The sequence below is a fragment of the Tympanuchus pallidicinctus genome, unplaced genomic scaffold (assembly GCF_026119805.1).
Source record: "Tympanuchus pallidicinctus isolate F22 unplaced genomic scaffold, pur_lepc_1.0 scaffold5, whole genome shotgun sequence".
Lineage (NCBI taxonomy): Eukaryota > Metazoa > Chordata > Aves > Galliformes > Phasianidae > Tympanuchus > Tympanuchus pallidicinctus.
Genome location: NW_026294769.1, coordinates 29,823,118 through 29,842,451, shown reverse-complemented (window position 1 = coordinate 29,842,451; position 19,334 = coordinate 29,823,118). Strand labels below are relative to the sequence as shown.

The window sequence follows — 19,334 nt, the reverse complement described above, 5'->3', positions numbered from 1 at the left end:
ACTGACCCTCATGAATAGTTCCAGGGGAACAGCTTCAAATAAAGACTGGGAGGCCCATGTGCTAACCGCTTTAGAGCACAGTTTTTGTAAGATCTTTTCTGTTGTAGACTCAGTTCTGATCTTGGAAAAAAAATGTGCCCGCTGACTGTACCAAGTATGTGCAAGTTTCTTGGAATAATCTGTTACAGAGTTCTGTACCTGAGCCCTCTCCAACCAGCACATGTTGGAGTTTCAGCCATTTTACTTCTTTAGCCTTGGAGGGCTGTTTCTGATAGCTGAGGGATATTTTATAACTGGACACAGACCATATCTCATGTAGGATGTTAGGAAAAATTTCTTCTCAGAAGAAGTGGTGAGGCAGTGGCACAGGCTGGCCAAGTAGGTGTTGGAGTCATCATCACTGGAGGTGTTTAAGAAATGTGTGGATGAGGCACTGAGTGACATGATTAGTAGGCATGGTGGGATAGTTTGTGGGCTAGATGATCTTAGTGGTCTTTTTCAGCCTTAATGGTTCCATGATTCTATGATTCTGTCAATATCAGCCTGGTAGTTCTTTGCATGTATCTCCTGGAATCCACTGCATTCTTCCATCTATTCTGAGGCTCCTTCAGCAGGGCTGCATTCTTTCTGTTTTATCTTACAAGAAATAAGCTTTTATTCAGACCCCTGGCTACAGATGAGTAAATTCCCTTCCTCAACAGAAAAGGCAATATAAGTGGCTCTGTTGGTGTTTAGGCATATTCTGTCAGCTTCCTTGCAAGGAATGCTAACTCACCTCTCTTCTGTTTTTGGCCCTGAATGTCTGTTCCTGACAAGTGTGCTGTGGGAATGGGTGTTAAATGTTACTGTCACTTATAGTACATGAAAGATGATAAATACTGTGGAGACAAGCTGTGAAGAATGAAGACAAGAAGCTGATGTTTGGTGTGAATGAAGAGGGGGAAGGCTGTGAACAGTGAAATCACATGCTCAGAGCAAAAGGCTGGGACAGTTTTCTTCACTGTAACGTTATGAATGGAAATAGGTAGGAATGTTATACATAACAAATTTGTAGAAGATGATGTTAGTCAAGAGGGGAGGTGGTGAGAGCCTGGAGGAGTATTTTTGGTTATGAATGAGAATAAAACCCTATGTCTTAAATGTAATGCAAAAAGAGGCAGTCAGAATTTCTCAGAGATTAAGCTAAAGGATATGCTAAGGCTATGGATCTGAGGAGCCAGAGAAGAGGCAGGACAATGGTATTTCCATAGTGACGGAGAAAAGGGAAAAATGTCAGAGAGAAAGATGAAGAGTCCTACTCTGACCATGCCACTTTTAAGCAGATGGCTGAAACATGGAGCAGGTACTTTATTTATTTATTTTGCAGATGAAATTATCTAGAATCTGATTATCTGTATAATTATCTGTAAATGAATTATCTGGAAATGACATGAAAAGAAACAGAAACAAGGCCCAGGTGTAGAAGACTTCTGTAGAAAACCAGAGGGAAGAATGAGGAAAATCCTTTGAAAGATACGCTGAATGTGCAGTTAGAGGGAAAAGAGGAGAATCCAGATATGGATGAGTCAAACAAAGGCCACGGAGGGCAGTTTTTCAAGAGGAAAAGTCTTACAGGCAGGTTAGGGAGTGTGACAAAGTTCTGGCTTTTGGCAGGAATGGCATACGAGGGACTTTGTTAAAAGTGTGGTTTTGTCATTGGAGGATGAGAGGAAGAAGTAAAGAAAGACTTGAGACAGAACTCAATCAGAAGAGTTTTTTTTTCAGACACGAGAAAGGTTTGGGATGGTTGGTAGAGGGTATAGGGGAGTCAAGAGCAGTTTATTTTTAAAAAGACTTCTTTATATGGTGAGGCAGAGAATCCTGAGGAAAGTGAAAATTGGGAAGAATAAAGAAGGAGCAATAGAGTACTGGGTGGATCAAGAGATAAGTTTAGGAGAAACTAATGATGAAATGCTTATTTACTTAGAATGAGTCTTGCAGATTATGTGCTCTACATGTCCTGCAGAAGGTGAAGAGAAATCTGAGTTGGGAAGGATTTTTGAAAATAAATTTAAATTTTCATTCCAAATAAGCTGGCAAAATTCTGCACAATGAGAGAAGCTGGGTTGGGAAGGGTGAAATGAAAAAGGAAAGGAAAAAGATGATTGAAAAGCTGACTTAAAGATAGCGAAAAGTAGTCAGCTCTGGAGATGTAGAATTCATTTAAAGGTTTAGTTTACTGTTATTATTATTAATGAGGGATGAAGGAGAGCTAAAGGAGGAAGAGAGGAGAAGAGAACAAATTGATGGTGAAGGGAGTTAACCAGACTGAAGAGTGCAGGACTAGTGGAAACAGGAGTTGGGAATGTGCTGTGGATCTGGAGACAGACTTTGCAACAAGAAAGAGGGAAAATAGAAGTGCAAGTAGAAAAAGGCAAGGTCTGGAGAACTCCTGAGCTTGTAGTAACAGAAGGAATAGAAAAGGTTGAGCAGGAGTTATGGAAGAGCTAAACTATGGAACTAGGTAAACTGGGGAGACAGATGATTGATCCTTATTTATCAAGACAGAGAAGAGAATTCCCATATTAGGCCATTGACCAGACAGGTCAGATGGAAAAACCAAGCTGATAGCAACACAGTACTTGAAGAGTACAGAGTATAAAGAATGGGTAAAGAAAGCCGGAGAGAAAGGAAGAGAGAGCAAGCAGTCTAAATTTGTTAGAAACTGTGAAAATGCTTGCAATTTGTAACACTTTTAATTAGGATAGGTTTTTTTCATAATGGAGTTGTAACTTCTGATATTTCTGCAGATAATACTGCTGTCTTTATGAACTCAATCACAATGGCTTACTTTTCAATGTTTAGTGTAATGTTACTCATCAACTTTTCATGTGTCCAGAATTCAATTTGTCCATACTTAATATGCTGAAGTGTTTTTCTGTGGGCTCCCAATAACATTTCACCAGAATGCTATCTCCTTAGCTCAGCAATTGTGATATACCCATTTCTAGAAGATTATTAAAAATATTGAGCTTAGTAAACAATGTATTGACTTAAATAATCAGTGGCTAAGAAACCCCGAGGGACTTCCTGGATCAGTAAATACTGTGAACTAGTAGGAATATATGTATTGAAAGAAACTCTGAAAAGCATTCTCATGAGTGTCAGAATAATGATGATGGCCAATACTGAAATTAGTCCCTCTCTTATTTTCATTTATATAGCTGCATGTAGAAGATAGAGAAACAAAGATAAATAGGACAACAGACATATATATTTATACACACATATGATCTGAAATACAGCAAATATACCTACCTAGAAGTAGGATCTACAAGATTTCTCAGCAGGTAAGGATTTACTACCATGGTCCTGGAAAACTTCGAAGCACATTCTTATTTTGAATCTTTACTGGGCTTGTGATTCAGCTGAGATCAACTAATTATTTGCTAAGCCAGACAGACCTTGTGTGACAAGTGCCACTGCCATTTTCCAATTAAGAGCTTTTGTTTCTTTTTCCATTAAGAGCACAGAACTTCTCTTCCATTGGATTACCTCCATCATCTAATGTGTTCTTGCAATCCAGCCATTTCTTTACAAAATGAGCTTTCAAATATATTAGAAGTTTAATTAAAGTGCTTTACTTTGATGTTTACTGCTCTCAATTTCTCATGGGCAATTGCTAACGCCTTTTGAGGGTGTGATGCTTATTTATGGACAGGATGTTTGACACTGCTGTATCACTGCCCTTATTTACCACATAGAAAGACTCGGCCTTACTGTGAGGTGGTCAGAACTGGGAAGCTGTTGAAAATCTTCCATGCTTCTCCAAAGTGCAAAAAAAGTTGATGAACTTGGGCAAAGTTGGGCTCCATTTATGTGAGGAAATTAAATGCTACCAGAGAAGGTCCTTGGGCACAGGTACCTGATTGTCTGTACTGTTATTGCTGTGAGGGCCTATGAACAGCACGCTTGTGACCCACAGCAAATAACAGCTTTCAGCCAGCTCCTGGACATGACTCAGGAGCTAGCAGCTCCCAAAGGGCAGTTTAGCCTCTTTTGGAGGCTAGGATTGTTTAACAGCACAGAAAGGGCTACTGTATGCCTGTATGTCTCAGTGCCAGAGTGCAGACCAGGGTAAATTTAATTATCTCATGTGAGGAAGCCTTACCACACTACACATTACATGTGCCAGGAAAATCTAGAAAACGAGTTTGCCAGTGATACAGTGAGCTGAGTCAGTTGGTGATGGAGGTGGGGACAGCTCCCTTCACAAAAGGACCTGTATCAGGGCAGACGTCATTTCTTGAATCTTCCTTTTTATTATGTCCAAACATTTGTTCTAGAGATGAATCATCATCCTTACTGAGCTTTAGACAAGCTATAAACGTCTTCGTTTTACAGCTCCTGCAGTAAGAAAATATTAAGTAAATGGGCTTGTGGGAAAAATATCACAACAGATTAATGCCATTTTTCTGTTTCTTTTGTATGGCTGGCCATCTCTAGAAATTAAGATAAAAGTAGCATGGGGTCCGTGATTCCCTATGCGATATTTTACATGATTATTAGTTCTTAAGGGCACTTTGATCTTTTGTAAATTATGTTTATAAGTGCTAGAAGTTTTCACTGCTTTTTCTTCTACCTCTAAGGAGTGCTCAAGGGATGGGTGAATTAACCCAAATTTTCTCTAAACTGTTAATGAGGCTTTAAAAAGTTCACCTGAAGTTTAATTTCTCTTCTGTTGGATTAGGTTGGAAGAAAGGAACTTTTACGTGGTCCTCCCTGCTAAGTGCTTTAACATGGCCAATACCTTTGCTGTATATTGATGAACAGTTTCGTGGTAAATAAAAGCTCCTCAAACACTGACCTGAAGCGAGGGGTCCATCTGTTTACATATATGAGAAAAATAATTTCTAAAATATGAAGGGGTAGATGTTCTAAAATGAACAATTCAATGTGACTATTATGTGCTATGTATTGTCTACAGCCTGCACAAATGCATATCTGCACGCTTGCAAGCATACATACAGTTGTCAGGTTTAGGAAAAGAACAGAGCAAAATGAAATTATATTCTGACAAACATATTTGAAAATGATGTCTTGATTTTGAGAGTGTCCATCTGTGAATTTTGAAGTAAGGGTATTTATTCATGAGAGAGGATCTCAGCACTCAGTGGAGCTCTCAACCATCAGAAATAGCTCAATCTGGACAAAATACTAAAGCTACCAATTCTTTTCAGAACTTCAGCCGCCTTGTAATTTTTCCAGACTATAAAGCCTGTTGGCTTTATACTTTTTTATGCATTGTATCATAAAAGTACTCAGCTGCTACTGCATTGCAACCTGTTTCTGAGGGCTACTAGTGAAAGAATGGGGCTGCAACTGGACTCACCTGGTTTTATACTGGTGCAACCTGACCAATACCAGTAAGATCAGTGCAACCAGTAGCAGAAATTGAACCTTATTTGCCACTTTGAAGCAGTTATAAACCTTCCTTCCTCCTGGCAGCGAATATTCAAGTCTCTTTTAATAACACTCAGGAAAGCATATCTGAAATTCTTGCCTGCTTAATGTCAAAGCTGCATCTGCTCAGAGAGCTTTATCTATGGAAAAGTGAATAGGGATTCAGATAACCTCTGTGACAGGCCCTTCAACTCTGTGTAGGTTCACAGTGCTAGGAGGCTGGGAAGTTTGGATTAGACTAAATATAAATGTGTTGCTCAGTGCGCTCAGCAATTGATGTGGAGGGGTCAGACTCATGCCAGAATCATGAGTGGAAGTCCCTGCTCTGCACAAGAGGCTGAAATCACTGAGACATCCAGCAGGAAGGCTCGCTGGGTGAGGATCTTGGCCCTCCCTTCCCAGTTGTAATAACTGTAATAACACAGAATAATAATACTTAATTACTGAGTGGGAATAGTCCAAAAATGTCTATGTCAGCTTGGGAGCTGTGAATGCTTTGAGCCTCTGAACCAGCAGTGCAAGACTGCAGCAGCACCTACAGTGCGCAGAGATCAGGTTTACTGACATGGCCACTTCTGCTCTAACACGTGTCCATTCTGTGAGCTGCTTAGAAGATGTAAAAATGTATTGGTTTAGACATTTGGAGTTTGATGTATATTTGACAAATACTACAGTAATAAGGAAAATTAGCAACTACAGAACTAAGAATTCAAAAGTGAATCAGTGGAGACTCTGTATGAAAGATATGTCTTACCCTTTCCAGAATATAACACAAGGATAAAGGCTGTAAATCAGAAAAGAGTAAAGCATCACTTCTATATTTCTTTAGCCTTGTGAAGAACATGGAGGAACAGATAATTTCACTTAAGGACAGATGCTGCTGTTTGGTCAGTGTGGTGCACAGTCTCTTGTGCCTGAGCTGAGGGCATTCCTTCAGACTCTCCATCAGGAGATCCTTTCATGCTCAGATGAAACCTCACACATGAGGACTCATGTACTTGTGCCTATGAGTCCCACATCCACAGGCCAATAGGAGCCTTAGATTCAGAAGCATCTGAGTGCTTGTAGCTAAGCCCTTTTAAACAGGGATGTTACTCAGAGCAGGATTCTCCAAAGAAGGCAGGGATATGAAATGTGCATTGGTATACCGTAGAACTATGAGTCTGGGTGTTTCTCTGAAAACTGTTTCTTGAAATCTAACATGTCTCATTGTATCTGCATATTTCCAACAAATTTCTAAGTCCTCAATCATTACAGCCTACTTTTGGGAGTATTTTTCTGCATTAAATAGATTTCATTTGATTAAAATCAGTATCTAAAAGTATACAAGAATGTCACTGCTGCTGTTTAAAATATCTGGGGAAAGTTTTTTTTGCATGGTGTTGGTTAAAAAATGGCTTAACTAGGAAGCATAATAGTCTTTTAAAATTATTTTTTAATTTGCAAACTAGGGAGAAGCCAAACAAACATCTCAAGATATTCATAATAGAAAGTGACAAGGGGAACAATTTGTTCATAAATGAAAAGTAAGTCAGACTTCATATATCTTTCCAAAGAAAAACAAAATCACTTTCCTTGACATTAGCTTTAGCAGTGCAAGTGCTGAGGATAAGAAATGGCCCTTTCCTTTCCTAGATCTCTGAGAAGTATACAAGATATTTTTTTTCCCCTAGTTTTTATCCAGGGGATTACATTAGCTAGTTCATGTCTTAGGGAAGGCTGGAATTCAAAGCTTGACCTGGATGTATCTGAGTTTTGACAAGAGTGAACACTTTACGTGAACATTCCTGAGTAGTTTGTCAGGCTGTTCATTCCTTGCTGTTCATGCTGCAATGAAAGAAAATAGCTCTGCTCTGTAGTAGCAGGAATTATACAGTAGCCTTCAAGACTGGGGCTTTCTGCATATCCGTAAAATGCAACATGGCTGTTTAGGTGCATATGTACATGGAGCCTGAAAATGCCTGAGAACATGGCCAGCAATGTGGGATCCAGCTTGGCCATCTGCTTCTCTCACACCAGCTCCAGCCCCAAGGGAGGGCTGCAGAGATAGAATGTGGGTGTGCGGAAGAGATGGATTGGAGAGCAGATGGACATGCACCCATCTGAGTCTGCCTTGTTTGAGAGAAAGGAACATGGGTTAGTGGGTTAGTTATAATCTCAGTGGTCTTTTCCAACCTTAATTATTCTATGGTTCTATAACTCAATGAAAGGAAGCACAGTCACAGAGATCTTGGGACATCCCTGACAACTCCTAATTATCCCTTGTTCTTCTGGCAAGCAATTGGTATGTTTCAGATTTCCTTTGTCTTTGCAGCTGATTTAATCACAGCAACTCCTAAACCTGCTGTTTGGCTACAGCCTTTGAGGTGAATCTGGGAACACAAAAATCACTGCAAGACAAAACAAATCTCATTTTGTGCCTTGGGAAGCAAAACTGGCAGAGCTGCTAGTCACTGAGTTATTATGGCCTCTGTTATGAACTGGGAGCATGGAAAGGGCAGCTGGAGCATGGGAGGGGAAACACTGCCAACTGCCTCTTTTGGCTGCTGTGGGAGGCAGGCAAATGCTGAAATGAACAACTGCAAAAAGGATGGAGAAGATGAGAAAGTGGCAAAATTCTGAATAGTAAACAGCATGTAAGGAAAAGCACTACATTCATCTACAGACTGTCTGAAGGACAGGGCCACAGAGATGATGGCTGGAACATCTCCTGTATGAGGAAGTCCGAGAGGGGATCTTATCAATGCTTATCTAATGAGTGGGAGTCAAGTAGATGGGCCAGGCTCTTTTCAGCAGTAGCCAGTGACAGGAAAAGGGACAATGGGCACAAACTGGAACACAGGAAGTTTCATATAAAATTCTTTACTTTGATGGAGACATGGAATAGGCTGCCTGGAGATGTTGTGGAGTCTTCTCTCTGGAGCTGTTTCAAACCCCACCTGGATGCTTTCCTGTGCAAGCTACTATGGGGAGCCTTCTTTAACAGATAGCTGGACAGGATGGTCTCCAGAGGTCCTTTTCAACCCCTAGGATTCTGCGATTCTATGATGATCTGGTTAACACAAACCGTGAGATGCTAAGCCTTACCTTTAAGTTATTATCTATATATTGTAATCAAAATAATATATAAGCAATATTATAATAAGATAAATATTTAAGTTCAGGAAAAAAAAACCCCAAAAAACTATGAACAGACCCACAGCCCATGCAAAAAGTTCCTTCCGTTAGGAGTTGAATTCAGTGATCCTTATCCAATTCAGTATATTCTGTAATTCTATAATTCCCTGATTAGTGGAATTTTACCTAAGCTGAGATACTCTCATCTAAGATAAACGTCCAGTGCTAGGAAAAAGATCAAGTGCTGAAGCTCTGCAGGTTCAGAAGTAGAAATGTTGAATGCTCAGTTCTACTCTTCTTACATTTTTTCCCTGTCTTCCTCCCTCGAGTTTTTCTTGGTATAAAGCAAGACAGTGGCCAATCTTTTTTCAGTTGATTGTTGGGTGATATGGACCCTACAGATAGAAGAGCTATCACAAGATTTAACCTATTTGCCCACTGCAGGTATTTTTTTTTCAGTTGCTGCCAGTGAATTTCAATGAACATTATTTATTTCTCATGACAGAAATGATTTATTGCTCAGTTATTCTTATGCAAATTCAAAGATATGAGAGATAGATTACTACTCAGGGACAACCTGATCTCTTCATGCAGGAGGCTGTTTTGCTTCATACAAAAAGATCTGAGGAGGGAACAAACTGGCTGCTGGCCTCATTTGTGATAAAAGGGTGGCGTATGCCTCCTCATTAAGTCTAGCATGGCACTCTTACTCAGAGACTTGGGCTGCCAGAACTTTGGCTAAAATAAATCAGGGAGCAATGATTTAGCATGTCGGAAGACTTTGCCCTTGCTTACAAAGTGCTCAGGAGAAGAGGGTTCATTTTTGGCAGAGCCCTGTTCTCTGGTTCAAATGTGCAGGCACAAAAAAAGCATGGGAGAACTTTCAAGTTTTAAAACTCACTCCATATTATTAGTGAAACTGCAAAAAATGTAAACACAGACTGATTTAAGTCTGTCTTGATAGCTCCTCTCTGCCCATTGCACAAAACAACTCTCATGTTGCATAACTTGTCTGCAGCAAAGATTAGGGCAGCTGTAATGGCTGATATCCTTCATCATTTCCAGTCAGGAGATGAGCTTTAAGATGAATCAAAGCACTCAGCAAAGAACAAGTAGCACCTTTGCTGCTTTCCCAACTGGGCTGAAGTGTTATGTGGTCTGCTAGCAAGAAGTTTATTCCTGCAGCCTAAGGAGGAAAAATTGTCCTGGCAAAGCATAATACTCGTAAAGCAGGACTTTATTTCTCACAATCTGAGGACACATATGAATCAGATGGATCAAACCTTCCTCATAGCTAAAAGATGAAATTGTTGCCTTACATTAGATGCTTTTAATGTTTCTTTTTACTGCTTCTTTTTAATGTTTCTTTTTACTGTTCATTCAGCAAGTAAGAGTAGAAGAGCCTGAGATTACATGACCCTAAATTTGCACAGGGGAGACAGAAATTGGTTTGGAGAGAGAAGGCAGAATCTCTGCACGTGAAACTCATACAAACTTCTTCAAGGATGACGCTGCTACCTGGAGGCTTTGTCCTGCTCTTGCCATGTGGGACAAAAGACTATCAGTGTTATGACAAGGCTTGATTCTGACGTTTAAAGAGCCACAAAGTAACATGATGGTGAAATTATTCTACATATTTGGGGCAGCAGGATGGCTGCCTTATCATGCCTCCAATGGAAGAGAGCAAAAGCATTAGAAAGTTGAAATGTACAGAGTATAGTTTGCAAACTGTGCACATATCAAAAGGCAAAATGACATCTAAATAAGGAGAAAAAAGAAAAGAATAGTACATAACCTCATTTTAAGAGCTACAGTGTGTGTAAATTTGGCTCAACTTGAACAATGACATTTTTTTTTTAATTGACTAGGAACAACCCTTATTCACTTTTTGGAAAAGGAAGCAGGTAAAAGTACCTTTCTAAACTAGTAGTTGTTCAAATATAAATTTCCTGTTTATTGAGATTTCAGCTATACCAAAGTAAAGGTCTCAGAGAGGCTGAGCAAGTCAATCATTATATACCTTGTTAGTATGACAACCCCTTTGTACTGTTTGACTGGAAATAAAACACAAATACCCCAAATCCCTGCTGTTTCTGCTTCATGGTGCATAAATTTACTGCATGTCACGCCACTTAGAGTTTTGATAGCAGACTACTAACTGGCAGAGCAAAATACACAATCAAACCTTCATTTTCATAAATGAAATAAAAATACACATAGGAAATACAGAAGTGTTTTCATTAGTAATATTTCAAGGGTCAATCACTCAAGTTGGAGACTTTTGCAAGTCATGCTCAACATTTGATTACACATGCAAATGAGTGGATTTTCCAAGTATATGTCATTTTCTACTCTAATTTTAATGATATCCAAGATAATTTTTGTAATAATAAACTCAGCCCAAATTATTCTTGGAGGCATTATGTCCTGTACCTTGTTGGACTGAGAAGGGTGGAGCTTTTGGCCTCTGCCAGCACTGTTACCAGCTGCTGGTGTGCTCCATGGGCTTCCCTTCACAGAAGCAACATTGGATTCATACTTAGATATATTTAGACACCAAAATATGTGGCCTCCTATCTCAGCAGCAGACTCAGAATAGATGCTAAAATGAAGTTTAGGTGAGCTGCTTTCTTCAAGCCCTGTGTTTTCCTTGGCCTACCTATTTGCACTGAGGAAACACTGAGAAATCATTGGCAATTTTTTGGGGAGCATTGAACAGTACAAAAAGGAAAAGAAGGATCTTAACTAAACCTCCTGCTTGAAACTGGCATGTACACTGTGTTAGGCCAGCTGGCAGTTTCGGTAAAAAGAGTAAACAAAGAAGTATCCTAAAGATAACAGTTTCCTATTCCTCACATTCATCATATCCTAAAGATAACAGTTTCCTATTCCTCACATTCATCACTTCTGGAAATAAGAAACAAAACTGATGACTTTCAGAATTAGATTTCGCAGTTAGATTTTAAGGAAAAGAGAAAACCAGTACTAAGTAGAAAAAATTGGCTAGTATTTTTTGGGTTAAGCTGGATTTTGTCAATGTTATCACTCTCTGTTTCCACTGCTACTTACTTTCCTTCTGAAAATTCAGACATCTGTTTGCTTTATTTCATTGAGCCCAGGAGGTTCCATGATTGAAATCATATCTGGCTTATGAAAGCTGGTCCCCAAAGCAGCTTTCCTGCAACACAGACCAAAACAAAGGAAGAAGAAATAATTAAAGCAAAGAGATGGTGTGTAGGATCCAGTCTGCTGAACCTGAGCACTGAGCTGGTGCTGAAATGCTGTGTGCACTCTAGGCAGTTCTAGAGCACTTGCCAAGTTTCCTGTCTTTTCTGTGGCAAGAATTCATGTGAAGGTTTCCAATGGGAGCTTCTGTCTCTGCACAAGAGATCATCTACATCAGTGGATGCTGTTTGTCCTTGTTCACAAACTTCTCTCTCATTACAAGAAAATCAACCCTATGAAAAAAATGTATAAAAGCAAGTGGAGTGAGAATAAACAAACAATGAGAATAGTGAGAATAAATAAACAATGAGTGTTCATCAATTGTATTAAATGATGGGTGACCTGTTGTTGCTCTTTCAGCTCTAGCTCCCAGGAATTTACAGGAAGGACTTTCCCTGTTGTCAGCAGCTCTGAGGCTGGGCTGTCTGTGCTTGTGATGGAGCTTTCCCTTCTAACAGTACCTCCGTACCTCCAGCATCTCCCTTCTCCAGGCTAAATGAGCTCAGGCTTTCTCAAAAGTCAAATTCTTAGAAACAATCACATTGTAACTAAGCAGTCAAATAAAAAAGAACATCTTCAATTTCTTTCAAAGAGTTTGAATGAATTTAATTTACTTTAACCAACCTTAATTACATCTGTGGCTCTTTTTTTTTGTGTTTGTTTGTTTGTTTAACAACCATCAGAATGTAAAATAAGCAAATGGATATGGTAAGTTCCAAATGACTTAGAATTGTTGAATCTAAGCCTTTCCTGGGAACTTGCTGCTTTGTCTTACTTATTTAGATAAGTGAGCCTCAAATATGAACTCACAAAAAATTTAGATCAATAATATGCAACTCCATGTCTGCTACATCTCAGGAGGGTGGCATAATCATCCATCTCAAGAAAGCGAACAGCAGATGGTACACTGCAGATTTGTATGTTTGCACCACTTATTAGTTTATAGAATTACGAAAGAAGATTTGAAACATTTTGAAAAATATTTTCTTTAGATGTGATAACAAAGTGGTTCTTGTTGCATCTTCTTTTACACATAGACTTCTCTTCGCTGCAAAAGTTATTTTCTGAGATAGAATCATAGAATCATCAAATCATTGAGGTTGGAAAAGACCACTGAGATCATTTAGTCCAACAACCCACTAAACCTAAATTTCCCTTGGTATAAGTTGAGGCCTTTCCTTCTTGTCCTATCTCTAGTTACTTGAGAGAGGAGATCGATGCTATAAACTCCTTTCAGGTCATTGTAAAGAGTGATAAGTTCTCCCGTGAGCCTCCTCTTCTCCAGACTGAACAATCCCAGTTCCCTCAGCCTCTCCCCATAAGACTTGTGTTCCAGACCCTTCACAGCTTCATGGACCTTCTCTGGACATGCTCCAGGGCCTCAGGGCATTGTTCTTGTAGTGAGAGGCACAAAACTGAACACAGTACTCGAGATGTGGCCTCAACAGCAACAAATACAGGGGGATGATCACCTCCCTAGTCCTGCTGGCAACACTATTTCTGGTACAAGACAGGATGCCATTGGCCTTCTTGGCCAACTGAGCACACTGCTGGCTCACAATCAGCCAAATATCGACCAGCTTCTCCAGGTCCATTTCTTTCACGCAGTCTTCCAGCTACACTGCCCTGGTCCTGTAGATTTTGGTTTTCAGAATTAGATAGCAATGACTCTTCATTCATATGTAGAGATCTAATTCTCCCATTCATGATTAATTCTGTCTGCATGTAGTATTAGTGCTTGCTATGAAATGGACAAAGAATTGCAAAATTATAAATTAATACTATATGTACTTAATCACTTAGTAACAGAAGATATGCAAAAGATCTTCCAGTAAAATATTTGACAGTGCTGTTTGCTATCTACTTTACAGAAAGAGTCAGATCATAAGAGCTACTTTAGGAACACTGGTGTTGCTGACAGAAGGTCCCAAAAGAGGGAGTTTGAGTTTCCAGCTATTTGTTCTTGCCTCTATTTTTTTTTTTTTTCTGTGCACATTTTTTTTTTTTTTTCCCATTTGAAAACAAAAGAAAAGGATAACAGAATGTTTGTCTTTTTGACTACACTGATGCATTTGACTCCATTTTACTTAAGAAGACATATTACAATTCCATTTAGTATGTATGTATGTATTCTTAAATAGAAAAAAAGGGGATCTATGATAAATATCAGATTGGAAGCTCTGGGAACTGAAGGCTTGTACTCATTCAGTCAAGTGAACATGAGTTATTACTGTGTGGTTCTCCTTCCCTCTACCCAATTAAGATGTTCCATATCTTTACTTGAGAAATCCATACAGGCTCGGATTTGTGCTAGGTTGGTGCAGCCCAACATGGCCACCAGTGTTTTGTGGATGAAGAGATGTGGAAATCTGTCTGGGAGGAAATAATCTGAGACAATTTGGCTAGGAAGAACTTGGATTCAGTACTACTGCATACCCTGAGCTTCTCAGGACATGCAGGGGCTTATATTTCAATAGAGATCCAAAGCCACCAGCAATGAATACTTTCAAAATCCTCCTCCCTTACCCCTCACCAGGACATGCCACATGAAGGTACTTACCTTCACTTATGCAGGAATGTTAAAAACTTAAGCTTTGCAAATTAGGATGTCTGATTTCAATTCAACATACATATTTTTCAAGATTATCAGTCCTATAGAGCTTAATCTTGAGCAAACCCATTGACTTCAATAAAGCAGCACTGACCAGAAAAGAATCTGACATTAGTATTTTTGATTTTCTAAGATTTTCCTTAAAGAGAAAAAAAACCCCGACAAATTTGAAACGCTGAAGCACTCCTATCTTATTTTAGTTGCTATAAATAAGAAATTATATTCTAAACTTAGTTTCAGTTGGTTAAGTAATGGCAGGGAACTATCAACACTTCTGTTCTCAAAGTAACTGGTGATAATTTACAGCTACAGTGAACAATCAATATTCAGGAAGTGACTTCATTTTGGGTAAATTGAAATCTTTGACTTGCTAAGAACTGATAACTTGATCTGAAATAGATTAGAAGGGGTAGTCCAAATTTGTTACTTAAAAGCAGTAAATATAGGGTTAAGTTAGTTCACATGGACAGACCACTCTTTTCTAACACATTTATAATTGACCTGTCTGAACAACTTACGTGTCATTTGTAGCACAGAGTTCATACATATAGCATACAATCACCCATGATTAACAGTGTTTCAGGCATCTTGCATCTCACAAACACCAGGTGTTAGGAGTCTTCACAAACTGGATTTCTTCTCTTAAAAGTTTCCACTGTCAGATCACTTATGACTTCGCCCATTTTCAGCTGGTATTCTGTCAGCTGGATATCTATTTCGGGATGAACGTTTAAAGAAAATGCCACGTAATATTGGATTTGAAAATTTAAGTTGTTTCCGCTCATTAGAAAAGCTTGGGAACGTATAAATAAATTTCTAAATTTAGTTGTTCTGGTACCTCTCCCAGCATGTGTTTCACTGTAATCCTCACTGGGAATATTACAAAGAGGCATTTCACGATAACTTCTTGGAAATTCTCTAAACATATGTGAACAGAGAGCTCCTGCCCAAATCATTTCAAGATTTGTGAACTGAACTTCCTAAATTCCCAAAGGTAAGTTTGTTGAAAAAAAAAAATAATGTCCATCACTTGTCTTTTCAAGCACAAGGCAGTAAGAACTGGGCTGTGGATATATTACTTGCCGGTAGGACAGAAGACATTGGTCTTGCAGGTCTACAGTCCTCCAGTAACAAAGACTCACTCCCTACAGATGTCTTGCACTGGTTTGGATGTAGATTTGTGCATCCAGAAACAAACTCCTAGCAAGATTTTCCTATCTGTGGGGTTAGAGTTCATCAGTTCACAGCTGCAAACTGAAGAAGAGGCTTAATATTAAGAAAGCCCATCACTGTGAAGAGGCATAAACTCACCCCATATAGTTTTATAATGCTTCTCTGCTTTTACTTTTTTTTTCCCACTTGGCACATGATTTGTAATGTATTGGATTAGAAAATGTATCTTAAACTGACAGAGCAGTTCCTTGAAAATCCACGCTGATAAACTAGCATTTTCTGGGCCTCTGGCACAGGCATAAAGTCTCCTAATTTTAGCTGAGATTCAGTGTTTCATGGCTTCAGAGACCTATTCTTTGTTTCTTTGTAACTGACTGAAAGAAAAAAAGAATTGCAGCCTCCCAGACAAAAACAAAAAAAGAAAGCATCATATGGATCTTGTCATGCACTTCACTCCCTTAGGTAGGGTCTTGCTGTGTCAGAGTCTCTGGTTTAATAATAATACCGCAATCTTATTCTGTATGTTTTCTGGCTTGACAGGGCCTTTGCTGATTAATATTGTCAGAGAGAGATGTGCTGAAAAACACCTTCTAATACATTACATGGAAGGCTCAATCTAACAGATGTACAAGTTCAGTTTATTGTCATGTTCTTTTACCAGGAAAAGTCAAGACTTTGGGCTAAATCAATGATGTAATTTGTTTAATGCGGAGTTTGATTTTGCTCAAGTAAGACCTTGCCAGTCTTCTCTTTTTCTGATGCATGCTAATAAGTTTCTTTTGCTTCTTTTTAAGTTTCTGATTTCCTTTTTTTTTTTTTTTTTTTTTTTTTTTTTTTTTTTTTTTTTTTTTTTTTCCCTAGATTTGCTGCTCCTGCTGTGAGTTTCTTGAAAGATATTTATGCATAAAGTAAATTCTTTCCTGTCTGGTCTGAATGAAAATATCTTGCAGTTTCTCCTGACTTTTTCAGAAGTATTTTGATCTTAATATTTCATGTACGACAGAAGTTTCGCAACTATCAAGCAGGTGAATTTGCTTTGATGAAATCAAATCTTTTGTTATGAGATATGGAAATACTCTGCTGCCATTGTGAAAAATATAAAGACGCTTAGAGTTAGAGCAGGAATAAAATCTGCAGAAGATCTGAAGAGAGCTTTACATCCTTGCATAACAGAATTTTATTTGGAAACATTGATTGCAATATTCAAAGGTCCTAATCTTGAATATGGATAACAAATGTGTCAGTAGTAATTTGCACTGAATTCCTAATTATTAAGAAATAATGTATATGTGGTTTTCCACAAATTGCGTATTTTGCACACACGTTTTCCTTTGTGGAACTACTGCATGTTTATCCCTGTGCTGTTTACAACCAATCAGAAATGCTGCTTCCTGAAGGAAGGTGCGGCCCATGAAAGGTCCCATGCTGCAGCAGGCATCAGCAGGAGGAGGAAAATTGGAGAGAGACCATTGGAAACTGATCATCAACCCCATTCCCCACACCTGTGTCCCACTGAGGAGATGGAAGAGTCAGGAGTGAAGGAGCTTTTCCTTCTTTTCCTCCCCCAGTGTCCTGTTGAGGAGAGAGAGCGGGTAAGCAGCTGGATGGGTATTTGGCTGCTGGATAAATTTAGCCCACTACATCTGAACATGTATTATGCAGAATTTATTTGAACTGACCTCTATTTACTTTATTCTTCCTGCTTGGGTGTTGAAGCTCAAAGCATTACTTTTTGGCAAAGCTGAATTGAGAATGTATTTCTCTCCTCTGTGTCTAGCTATCATTCTGAGAAGAACTTCTCACTTAAATATCAATTAAGATATAGGAATAGAAAACAGAAGGAACACTAAAAAAAGATAAGTCTTGTCTCCAAATCTGGAGAGGCATATTGTAGGCTTAATAGAATAATGATGTAGCTGTAAACAGGTGATCATGTAGGTCAAATTAATCTCTAAGCTACATGAGTTTTAATGAGAGAAGTCTGCTTTCCCCAGTGCTCAGCTCTCTGAAGAACCTGCACTAGCTCACAATTGCTGTTTGTTGGCTTTGCTGGTTGGCAAAGCACCATGGTCAGTGCCTGAATGGAGGCTCTCCATATGAGCATCATGGCACATCAACCATATCTGTGGGAGTTTGTTTTCCTGGGGCTTGAGAAGAGCTGAGACCTCACCTTTCACTGCAGGCAATATTTGTTGGAATGCAATTCTTTGCATAGTCTTGCACTACTATCTGCATGAAATGGATCCTCATTTCTGCTTTCTCAGTGTCTTCTGGATGGATCCCTCTCCTGCAGCTCATGGCAGAAACAACTTCACATACCTCAGAAGTTTTGCCTGAACAGCTCATCAGCTATGCTGAATTCATTAGGGAGTATGGAACAACCTGTGTGAATGCATAGAGAGAAGTAGTGCTGAAAACTGTTTGTCTGAGTGAATTTGAGTGAATTATCTGGAGTTTTCCCTTTGGCTTGTTCTAGCCTGGACCTGTGGATGGAAGACATTAGATGTTCTCCCAGAGGGCATCCTGGGGCTGCTTTCACCAGCATGCACCCTGCTGCTGTGTGTGTTCTGCTCCTGCGTCACTGCACAGAGAGTAGGGACAGCTGAGTTGTTCCTGGCTTGGACTAACACACTAATGCAAATGCACCACAGGCTGTACGTGAGCAACTCTTCTGAGTTGCCAGAAGAGCTTTTGGTTTTGCTGTGTGTGCAGCTATGACTCAGTGAAACTTTTGTTTTTTGTGTCCTACTTTTATATTTCTAATACCCATCCTCACAGACAAGAAGGCTGTATTTATTTGATTCTCAGAGGTGATTAAGACTGAAAAGGAAAGCACATGCTGTTTTAATTCTTTCTCCCCTTTTAAAGCCTGAAAATGTTTGTATATAATCAATGGATATCAAGATGTTACAATCACAATATAATCAAGAGAGTTAGACTAAGTGGACAATAATAACAAAAGAGAATAAAATAGAAGGCTTACCCTTAGTCTGGGCTCACCACAAACACCAATAGAGACAATCTCCAGAAGAGATCCTTCCCCACTGGTAACCAGCTCTTAAATAGGTCTAGGAGGGGTGCAGCCAGGCTTCACCCCTTCTGGCAGCACAGGTGAATTGCCTTCACCTGTGCTCCTCTGGCTGGCTCATGGCTCACCTCAGGTGATCAATCAGAGGTTCAGGCTGTGACTCAGTAGTTCACATACAGTTTGCTTGTTCTGTGGGGAAGGAAACAAGAGCTATGTAACAACTAGATAAAAGTTAGCAGAAACTGTCATGAGAAGTGATTTGTTCTCCTGTCTAAGTTCCCTTTATAAAGGGAACTTTATAAAGGGAACTTTATAAAGGGTGGTGAGGTGCTGGCACAGCTGCCCAGAGAAGCTGTGGTGCCCCATCCCTGAAGGCCAAGTTGGATGGGGCCCTGGGCAGCTGAGCTGCTGGGTGGCAGCCCTGTCCAATGCAGGGGGGTGGGACTGGTTGGGCTTGGAGGTCCCTTCCAAGCTAAGCCATTCTATGATTCTGTGAGTAAAGCATCCTCTTTCAAAACATTTAATGTGATCTGGACAATTAGAAAATTACCACACGTTAATGTTATGGTTTCTATCAGTCGAAAATGTGGTACATGGAAAAAATGACAGGGATTTCCTACCATTTTACAGATTTACTCAGTACTTCTGTATATTGAAGAAATGTTTCCTTAAGAAATTTTTCTTTAGAGATTTCACTGCTTTTGCCTAATTTGCTCTGTGTAAACTCAATCAAGACTC

General features: G+C 39.4%; 1 long non-coding RNA gene across 1 annotated transcript; it reads left to right on the top strand.

Moving 5' to 3' along the window:
* The first annotated feature begins 1,062 nt into the window (after positions 1 to 1,062).
* LOC128091413 (uncharacterized) lies at positions 1,063 to 19,061 on the top strand. Its single transcript, XR_008211394.1, has 3 exons — positions 1,063 to 1,342; positions 6,894 to 6,968; positions 16,430 to 19,061. It is a non-coding gene; the product is annotated as an uncharacterized LOC128091413 (long non-coding RNA).
* Positions 19,062 to 19,334: the final 273 nt, after the last annotated feature.